We start from the raw sequence: 11,946 nt of genomic DNA on the forward strand, positions 1-11,946 counted from the left end.
CCTCACATTTTGCTCCAAATACGTGCTATCAGAAGGGTATAGATCAATAAGAAGGGAGCCATTGTAGCTTTGATCGTTTTCCCGCTTCAGTGGTGTCATCTCATAATAGAAAATAATAATAATTTGGCTAAATAATAAAGCTGATTCCAGACTGTTTTTCTCGGTTGAATCTACTGAAGTAAATTGTCATTTATTCCTAGGGACAAAACAATTTTCCGGAAGAAAACCGAATATGTAGACAACGTTTTTAATGCGAAAACATAAATGAAAAATATATTTTTAGAATATTAAGAATTTCATTACAATAATTTTTGTAAAAATCACTTCAACTGTTATAAAACTTTAGTTTAACGCTTTAAATAAATATTTTATACATAGATCTTGAACAATATACATTTTATTATACAAAGAAACAAGAAATAATAATGGATTATAAAATTGGATTAGCTGTTTCATTGTCTGAGAAATATTTATTCGTCTGCTACAGGAGTCTTCTATATGATTTCATACCTGTATAAGATCTTAAGCATAATTGTGTTTAGAATATACATCATATTTTGAGGAAAATGAATAAGTTAGCGAAGGCCTCACTAAAGCTTATTACGTGGAACTTCAAAGGATATTTAAGGCTAAATAAATAAACAAAAGCCAATTTGTCATAGAATGGTTAAAAGGCGATTTCTTATTAGACAGTTTACGAACTTTACCCTAAAATATAATTTTAGGTTCTGTATTAAAAATAAACTAATGGAATAGTGTTCTGTATTGTTCGCGTGATAATGTTTCTATTGGAAATGGTTACATGACGCTATAGAATCATCTCTTTTAGCATGCCAAACACCTACGCCGACAGATATCAGCCAATCGACTGGGTAGGCTTCAGTCTAGGGGCCCCAGTCTGGATAATAAAAGGGGTCTGCAATATGAAGTTTGGCCCGTTAGCATAAGTGGGTGGATAGGTCACTCTGAGAATGCCCTACGTAGCCAGAGCAAGATCACTGTAGACAATGCTATTGGTTGGTCGGTTAGCAGATCCTGCTTACTAGTCAAAGAACACAGCAGCAATCCATGCTCAAGTCAAACCAAGTCAACATAGCTACGGTTCTCTATTTTATTTTTATCAGTAAAAATAACCTAACTTATAATAAATTCAATTTGACGAAACATTGATAAGATGAATAACTACATCTCAATTTTATGATTTTAGAATTGACAATTAAAAATTCTAAAATTTTAAAAAATGCGACACCCGAAATAGAAAAGGCCCCTATCTCCAAGCTGGCCCTACTCCGAATTGTTGTACAGTTAACCCTAGCATTTCAAACAAGGATTTCTTAAATAAGTTTTAATATGACAATCTCTGGGCTTTTTCTTGTAAGACCCTTAACTCATTCGTTTCGGCTTATCATAAATTTTGCCACTGCCAGTTTTGGGAAAGCAGATACAAATAATTATTGAAGAAACGGGACACATTGCCCTTTTCTGGTAGAAGATGGCACGTTAGTCAAAAAGAGCGATATAAACAGTAGATTCTGGAATAATTCAGCCAATTCACAATCATAATGATCTGGAAAATTTACCTGATTCTTGTGGTTTCTGCGCACAATTTTATCGTAAATTAATTTGCCTTTCTAATGATCAAATTGATGAACTACAGAACTTGACCCTTAACCAATCGCTATCACAGCTTTGGATCGAAAGCCGAAAGTTACGACTAACTGGATCAACTGCAAATAATGTCCCAAAACGAGTTACCACTAACCCAGTTAAATTTCTTTTAAACCACCTGTATAAGATATATGAAGGGAACCAATTTACAGCTCATGGCCAAAAATTCGAACCCAAAGCCATAAAACAGTTTGAAAAAATTCTAGATTTAGCTGTGCAACCATGTGGAACTTTCAAATCAAAATCTGACCCTTGGCTTTCAGCTAGTCCAGATGGTTTGGTGAGAGAAGATGAAATCATCGAAGTGAAATCTCCTTTTCCTGATGGAAAACCATTTGAAATTAAGAAAATTGATTTAAAAATTGTAAATGGAACCCCACAGTTAAATCCCAAAGGTGAGATAGGATATTACACACAAGTACAACTGGCAATGCATTGATCGGGAAGGAAATATGCTCACTTTTATGTTTATACGTCGGACTGTCCTGAAAAATCTATTTTAACTGGGTGTGAGTATGATGAAAATGTAGTTAACGATATACTTACAAGGTTACGGTTATTTTATTTTACACACATGTTGCCTAAAATTGTCACAGATTTTCATGCTAATTTTCTGAATATTCATGATTTAACTTGGCGGATTAACAGATCATTGGTAATTGTAAATCCCCTGTCAGCCATCAACGCGTCACAGTGTAATCAATGATTTTGGAATCGTTAAAAATAAATTTGTCACTTGCCCTACCAAAATAAAATTTTGTCACAAACATAAAATGGCCATTTGGAGCTATGCCTACCATGAATTTGGCGGTGTTGTGGATTATGTGGGAACTGTAAGTTTCTGATCGTGCTTTTAACAACGAAGGCCTATTAATGAAAATTTCTAAACAGTCAATTATACAAGTCTTATTGGGGTAGAACTCTTCAAAACAGGCTGGCAATGTTGACTTAATTGTTTCCCTTGTGTTGTATCGTGGGATAATAAGAATGATAGAGAATTGTGTAACTATTAACTATAATAAACATTATTATGATACATTTTAGACAAGTGAATAGAGCGTCATCCTCGCGTGGTCTCTCTCTTTCTAGAGAACTGGTTTTATTTAGTTTTAGTTTTGGTTTCAAAATATAATGACCTTGACTATGTAGTGACGCGCCATCTATACTATACAAGATAAACTATAAATACGTAATACACAACAATACCCCGTGGAACAAAATTCAACAGTTACAAGTCCAATTTGCTGGGTTTGTGAATGGCACGACTGGAGCGTCTGGGTTGAATTGATTGTGGCGAATGCATTGCTTGTTGAGTCAACGTAGTTGATGGATGGCGTTGCATTAGAGTTTAGGAATGTTGTCTCATTGGTATGACTTGCGCATCCCTTTGCTGGTAGAAAATGACGGCAGGAAGTCATGACGTATCTTTATTATAGAGTCATGCTCTCTGATGCCATGTGGTTGGCGTATAACTGAAGATTGGAGTTGTTCGGAGGTATCTGAAACATTGATGTTCGGCACTGGTGCGATAAGGTTGTCTGTGCGATCCTGTGGTGTACTAGTTAACGATGAATTGTCGTGTCTTGGAAGCTCCAACGAAAGTTATTGATCATTGGGGTGCATGGGCACTTTCGTTGACATGGGCTGTGTGACTGGGCTGTAGCGTATTTGGTTGGCATGTTTCCGTACGATACCAGTGGGTGTTTGAACGTCAAAGAGCATGTTACCCATGTGCTGTGTTATGGTGCCCGGTTGCCAAGTCGGTCCTCTTGCATAATTTCGTACAAATACAGAGTCGTCTACTTTGAATTTGCTGTCACGGGTCCCTTGCGGTTGTAAGGTGTTCATCTCGTGGACAGGATTAAATAGATCCAGAGTAGTGTACAATTTCCTTCCTAACATAATGTCTGCAGGCGAAAGACCATTAACTAGCGGTGTGCGACGATAATTAAACAATAATTTATCTATACGCGCCGATAGTGTGCCTGTCGAATATCGCTGAAGTCCATCGTCAACCTGATCGGTGAATTCTGAAGTGGAGCCATCCAATTTCTTTAAGGTGGTTTTTGTGGTTCTCACTGCTCTCTCGGCTCTTTCATTTGATGCGGGATGGTAAGGTTCCGTTCTGTTTGAGGAAATTGTTGAAGTATTTACTGGAGAAGCACGTGGCGTTGTCAGTCACTAATGTCTTGATGATTCCGCAACGTGACATGTGGCTACGTAGATGTTTGATAACTTCTTCAGTCAAGGTTCTCTTTGCTATACCGATTTCTATCCATTTTGAGGCAGAATCGACAATAATCAATAAATATTGGTTTTCAATAGGGCCGGCGAAGTCCATGTGGAAGACCATTGATTATAAATCCTAGGTGGAATTATTGCGTTTACTTGACATTGGTGAAAATGTCTCACCCTGTTTTCTATGTCGGCATCAAGCCCCTGCCACCAAACCTTCGTGGGTGCCATCTGCTTCATTTGGGTCATCCCTTGATGTGCGGCATGTAAGTCATCGAGTATGCTTGAGCGTAGAGAATCAGGAATGACTACTTTGTTGCTGATAAGAATGATGTCATGCATGAGTGATAAATCAGTGCGCCGTTGAAAATAAGGACGAATATTTCCTTCTCGTATTGTGGAGGGCCAACCGTTTCGAAGATAGTTGCGAATCTTCACGAGGGCTGCATCTTAATTAGTCGCAGTGACCATTAAAGGAATCGTGACTGGACCATCTTGAAGTGACTGAATTAAATAGACATACTCCGATGGAATGGGTGTTTCTTGGTCTGGTATTGGTAAAGGTAAACGACTAAGGGCGTCGGCATTATAATTTTCGAGACCCCTCTTATAGATTATTTAATACTGGTAAGATGCCAAAAGTAGGGCCCAGCGTTGTAGACGTGAAGTAGCTGTCGGAGGTACAGGTCTATTTTCGGAAAATATTGCGGCTAGTGGCTGATGGTCAGTTACTAGATAAAACTGCCGTCCAAGAAGATAATCGCGAAATTTTGTAACTCCATAAACAAGCGCAAGAGCTTCTTTCTCTATTTAAGGATAATTCGCTTCAGGTTTTGTCAATTTTCTTGATGTATAGGCAATTGGTCGTTCTTGCCCTTTAATTTTTTGGGATAAAACCGCGCCTATGCCCACAGGTGATGCATCACAAGCTAAATACACCTCGGCCGTTGCATCGAAATGTACCAATAAAGAGTGGGAGGTTAACATGCAGGCGCGTGCCAACCACGAGGGCAGCGGGGGCGACTTGCCCCCGCTTCAATTTCACAGCCCCCGCTGTTAATAACCAAAATATGATACCTTAAAAATACAATATTTTAGAACAAAACGTTTCACCAGTACGATATCATTCCATATAGCATAAAGCTAAAGGAAAATAACTTCTAAATTGAAAAGCTGTTGCAATTTAGTGTTTTTTTTTCGGTACTAAACATTCATAGGTTTTTGCGTAAGTTATAGGTTTTACCATTTTGTCTTGAGCATCTGGTTTTTGGCCCCGCTCTCGTAAAAACGTTGGCACGCGCCTGTTAACATGGCTTTAGCTGTGTCAAAGGCGTGTTGCCATTTTGATTTTTGAGTTAAGAGTTCGTACAGTGGAGATAGTCGGGTTGCATTGTCTGGTACAAACTTGGCATAATAATTAATGAGGCCTAGAAATGATCTCAGTTCTTCCACGTTTGTAGGGACCGGAACGTCTCTAATTGCAGCGACCTTGTTCTCTTGTGGGTGTATGTCAACTGCATCTAAACAGTACCCTAAGAACTCCAAAGGATCTTTTGAGAAGGTAAATTTCATTTTATTGAGTTTTAAGCCATTGGATCTCAAAATTGTCAGAACATTGTCCAGAAGATGTAGGTGATCCTGTTCAGACTTGCCGCCCAGTAGAATGTCATCCTGGAATGGATACACCTTGGCGTGACCTCAAAATAATGTCTCCATGGCTCGCTGAAATATGGCAGAAGCCTAAGATACGCCATATGGCAGACAGTTGTGTGCGTATAATCCTTTGGTAGTGTTTATAGCCACTAAGTCCTTAGAATCGGGATCTAACTCCAGCTGACTATATGCCTCCCGTAGGTCTATTCTAGAAAATACCTGACATCCTTCCAAATCAAATGTACGAAGACACCTTTGAAATGTCCCAATCCTGGTGTAAAAGCTTCTTTGTGATTTTCCAAGATGTCTTCAAGAGTGAGTGAAGTGGTAGTTAATTGATTGACGAAGTGATCCAGAATTCGAAGGTTTGAGAAAATCCAACTTCGTCCACAAAGATTTGGTGGGGTGCCTCGTGTAACAACCAGTGGTAGGAGTGCTGACTTGTCATGGAATTGTACCTTTACATTAGAAAAGCCCTTTGTTTCCAAGTTACTGCTGCAAACTGAGCGCAAGTATAAGGAAATGTTTCCAAAGGGTTTGCATTTGGAATGGTGTTAAATACAGATTCCGAGATAATCGTGAAGGCTGAGCCAGTGTCTAGCTCAAACGGTATTCGTTTACCATTTAATTGGCATGATAGAATGCATGGTTCAATAATTGAAGGTGAGTCATTTGTGACATGATAAGCACTAGCATTATATTCGTCAAAAAACGTGTATTGAGCAGTGTTGCTTTTATCTTCCTCCGTTATTTGTTTCACTTGTGTAATGGGTTTCAATTGTTTCGCCAAGCAAACTCGTGCTAAATGTCCAACATTCTTGCATTTATTACACTTTGTATCTTTATGCGTACAATTCTTGGTGAAATGTTCCTTGGTTCCACAGCGGAAACAACGTCCATTGGTAGTTCAAATGAATCTTTCTTTTGATCAGTCCTTTGGTCAGTGTTGCGGTTACGACCCGAATTTCCATTTTGATAATGTTGCATGTGGTGGACTGAGTGTGGATTGCTGTTATCTCCGGATTTCATAACTTTTGAATCTGTGGTAGCTGTTTCCATGGCTACCGCAATGGATGTCGCCTGTGAAAGCGTGAGGGTGTTTTCCTGTAGCAAACGTGTTTGTATCTCATGATTTGCTATTCCACATATTAGTCGATCCCGTATAATGCTATCAAATGCTGCATCGAAGTTGCAATGCTCGGCTAATCATTCGAGTTCAGCTATGAAGTTTTTAACCGATTCTTCTGGATGCCTTACTCGTTGGTTGAATTTGAAGCGCTGTGTAATCTCTCTTGGTGTTGGATCATAATTCTGCGTGAGTAGAATCACCAGTTCATCATATGTCTTATCTCCAAGTTTTGCAGGAACTACTATTCCAGCTAATTTAGAGAATACATTAGAAGGCATGTTTCTTAGTAGCTAAAGCAATATCATTTGCCACAAAACAGGATTTCAAACGTTCAGAATAATTTGTAAAAGATTCCTCCTTCGGATTCAATTTTTCGCATTGTCCGTAAGTGCCGGCAACTGTTACAAAGGGAGGTGCTGTCATGGCGTCCTGTTAAGCCTAATCCTAAGTTCTTGATATGTATATGCTGTGCAGAGTGTTGAGACGTAGTGTGCAATGCTTGAGTGTTGTTCTTTAAAATGTATGTATTCAAAAAACCTTTCACTTTTCCTAACTTATCCCATCATCTCCGTCGCCAATTGTTGTATCGTGGGATAATAAGAATGATAGAGAATTGTGTAACTACTAACTATTTAATAAACATTATTTTGATACATTTTAGACAAGTGAATAGATGTCGCCCCCGCTGCCCCCGTGGTTGGCACGCGCCTGCCTTTGAAGGATATTATTAGAAGTGATGTTGAGATACAGAATCGTCTACCAAGGTCTTCTAACAGTAGTCCAAGTCGCAGCCGCATTAGCACAATTAGAAGTTGATCAACCTTTTTCATTTGAAAAGGAAAATCAGATACTGGTTCTATTAAGATAGGTAACAACTTGAGAAATACCTCTAATTGTATGCCAGTGTTAAATAAACAATCGGAATTGGTCATGTGTTAGTAGGGTATATGAGGTGTATTCACTTGTATCCTAATGGAACTGTTTGTTTCATGGGTGACTTTACGGTAGTTATGGTCTTGAATAGAAATGTCATAGCATTGAGTTGCTGCATCACGAACGTTAGAAAAACTGCATTTTTCACACTGAGTTGAAACATCCCACATTAAAAAAAATAATTTTAGTAGGAACATAATTTAAGGGACTAATTTGGTCCAATTTACGAGGTTGCAGATTTGTAGTTTCCATCTAGTTTACTGATGAATCTGAATTACCTTCTAAATCTCTGCATCTACAAAATTCGTATTATTTTCATAAAAAATACTGGAAAACCTACCACAAAATGTAGTAATATGGCTGTCTTAAAAAGTTGCGGGTGTACTGGTAACGATATTTCGCCTATCACTCAAATCATTTTCAAATCCCTTTCTGAATTATTTGATGGTACCAGTAGTTGAGTACTTTCAATTAGGCCCACATCAGTTTTCTTTCCTAGAACTGATCCTAAATTATCCATTTTACTTTCATATTGGTCATTACTATTTATTGATCGCTCCTTGAAAACATAAGCTGTGATCGGAGATTTTGGCCATCGATTTATAAGTTGCCTCTACAAGTACAAAGAAAATTAATAATTAAGAATACCAGTAACAAATGATATTTCAAATTTACATACATTTTCCATTAATCCTATTTTTAAACTTGGGTTCGGATTCGTTGGGGTAGGTTTCCCATCTTCAAAGTGAATACAACAAACCTAAATGAAAATATCTAATTAAAACAAAGAGTCAAAGGCTATAAGTTTAATTTAAAATTACCCTTGAATGTTTTGATGGCACATAATCTTTTCTTCCCAAAGACGAAATCCAAACTGATAACATGCGATTGTCTTTTGGAAAGACATGCAAACTAAATGGCAGCTGACATGGACACTCTTTTTTTTTAACAAATTGTGACTCAGGCAAACCCTTTTATTCCATAGTGTTATTTTAGTTTGATTTTTTCTGCATGTTTTAACAGCGAAAACTCTTCCGCCACCCATAATGTATATCAACTAACAAACTTTAAGCACAAGCAGAACCGTACCTAGTCCAAATGGCGCCCTGGGCCAAAAACAAAAATGGCGCCCCCAGAACCTTAAGTAGAAATTTTTATATTTTCAATATCTAATATAAATGAAATTCATCGATTTTGCGCCCGAGGGGCAGGTCACTTCCTTGATTAACGACGCACCCCTCAAAAGATTAAGTCCGATTTAATCGTAATTATTTTGATTAAATTCAATTTAATCACGATTAAGTTGATTAAATCACGTTTCATCATGATTAGAATGTTTATATCTGATTTTATCATGATTAAATGATTAAATCTGATTCAAATGATAAAATCTGTTTAAAATGATTAAATCCTGATTAAAAAAATTATCGTGAGTAGTATGATTAAATCGTACTTTAGTTTTGATTTTAATGATAAATTTTCTATTCGACCGATTATATTGATTAAATCTAATTAAAATGATTAAATATAATTAAAATTATTAAATATAATTAAAATGATTAAATATAATTAAAATGATTAAATATAATTAAAATGATTAAATATAATTAAAATTATTAAATATAATTAAAATTATTAAATATAATTAAAATTATTAAATCTAATTAAAATGATTTAATCTAATTAAAATGATTAAATCTAATTAAAATGATTTAATCTAATTAAAATGATTAAATCTAATTAAAATGATTAAATCTAATTAAAATGATTAAATCGAATTAAAATGATTAAATCTAATTAAAATGATTAAATCTAATTAAAATGATTAAATCTAATTAAAATGATTAAATCTAATTAAAATGATTAAATCTAATTAAAATGATTAAATCTAATTAAAATGATTAAATCTAATTAAAATGATTAAATCTAATTAAAATGATTAAATCTAATTAAAATGATTAAATCTAATTAAAATGATTAAATCTAATTAAAATGATTAAATCTAATTAAAATGATTAAATCTAATTAAAATGATTAAATCAAATTAAAATGATTAAATCTAATTAAAATGATCAAATCTAATTAAAATGATTAAATCTAATTAAAATGATTAAATCTAATTAAAATGATTAAATCCAATAAAAATGATTAAATCTAATTAAAATGATTAAATCTAATTAAAATGATTAAATCTAATTAAAATGATTAAATCTAATTAAAATGATTAAATATAATTAAAATGATTAAATCTAATTAAAATGATTAAATCTAATTAAAATGATTATATATAATTAAAATGATTAAATCTAATTAAAATGATTAAATATAATTAAAATGATTAAATCTAATTAAAATGATTAAATCATGATTAGAATGATTAAATCTCTCTTAAATGATTAAATCTAATTAAAATAATTAAATCTCGCTTAAATGATTAAATCTAATTAAAAATATTAGATCATGATTAGAATGATTAAATCTCGTTTAAATGATTAAATTCTGATTAAAAAGATTAGATCATGATTAGAATGATTAAATCTCGTTTAAATCGTGATTAGATTTTCTAATCTTGATTAGATTTTTTAATCTTGATTACCCTGATTTAATCACGATTACCCTGATTTAATCATTTCACTATGATTAAGACGCACCCAAAATGGAAGTGACCAGCCCCTCGTTTACGCCCCTAACATTTCGGCGCCCTGGGCCCCTGCCCCTCTCGCCCTACCCAAGGAACGTTTCTGAGCACAAGGCCTAAGTGATAAGCCTTAACTGCACGTGTTTTACTTTTAGACCGCAGTTTCCGAAAACTTGGTGAAGATCATCATCGAAGCAGCTGCTGCACTCCACTATCCCCCCTCCCCCCTAAAAGTCCGCCAGAGCATGGCCGTATGGGGAAGAAACGGGGGTAGTAAAAATATGGCAGCGCCCTGCATTTTTTTTAGAAAAAAAGCGTATATTTATACTACATTTTGCTTTTTTCACAAATTAAAGTATTCGGGAGTTTTCCATCCCAGTACGTTAACTTTTGGGTTTGACATCTTGGATAAAAACATATTATAATCGGCTTAAAGGAAACGGTTGTATTTTTATTTCTGATTTTATTGAAATAACCGTGCACCAGCGAATAGACGGTAAATTAAATGGGGTGCAATTTTTTAACTGTCGCTGCTCCTTCAAAACTGAGTGCTGTCTAGCGAGGAAATACCGGATTGGTTGATATTTGAGCATGCGCAGAGACTGTTTTTGCTGGTTTTCGTGAAAAAAATATCTATGGCAGACATAAATCACGATGACCGTTAAATTTCCTAAAGAAATGCTAGTCAAAATGCTCGTTTAACTAGAAATTTAGCTTTAACTTTGAACTCGTTAACTTATTAATTGAATGAATCATTATTAACGTGAAAGACAGTAGAGATGACCCCAGTAAATATTCAGGGCCAGCTCAAGAAATTTTATACACCCGGGCCAGGGGGATTTTTGGCGCCCCTTTTATCTTGAGACTAAATTAAACTACCCCCCCCCCCGGTAAAAAACATAACCATGTCCATGTTATAAATTTACCGTTTTCATAACAATAAATAATCCCTTTAATCACTTTCTCAATACTTTGTGTAAATAAGCAAAATACTAGTCTCAAATCCATGGGTTTAAAAAGAAACTTAGATCATGAAAATATTCTTAACCCCAAACGTACTTCTATACCTAGGGTCCCTCCTACAGGCTACCACTCCTAAAAGCATATGTAACATAATTACTCATAAGTATGCCACTAGCATTATTTCTTATTTGTTTCACAGATATTGCGTCATGCATACCCTTCTTAATATTTGATATCATATTTTATGTCATATTTGACGTCATCGAATCTCAAATGCCGATAATACCGTCGCCCAAATAGCTTTACGTCTGATAAACCGACGGCCATTATTTTAGTAAACAAACCGGTTTGAACAACCAAGGCTTGGGAGCTAAAATATAGTGTCAAGTTCTGCTAATGTAATTATTTTGCCAATTAATTAAGTTCTCGGAGACTCACGTTCTAAAATAAATTTGCATTGTCAAATAAAAGAAGCAGGTTTATTGGAAAAAATAGTTGAAATTCAGGTTGATCTTTTCCGGGGCATCTACAAGGTTGGAGTCTTTGCAGATTCTTTTGAGCCTAGGCCTAACTCTTCTAGGCTTGGTATGGGATTTAATAACGCTGGTGGAATATCCCACTTCGACTACTTATTTCATTTTCGGAAAGTGATCTCTGAACCGAACCGTATTGGTCATTTTCCTTTTATTTTTCTAAACTACTCAGTATTTAACTTCATCCGCACAAA

Source organism: Leiobunum rupestre, chromosome 11, assembly GCF_980474605.1.
Source record: "Leiobunum rupestre chromosome 11, qqLeiRupe1.1.hap1, whole genome shotgun sequence".
NCBI classification, from domain to species: Eukaryota; Metazoa; Arthropoda; class Arachnida; order Opiliones; family Sclerosomatidae; genus Leiobunum; species Leiobunum rupestre.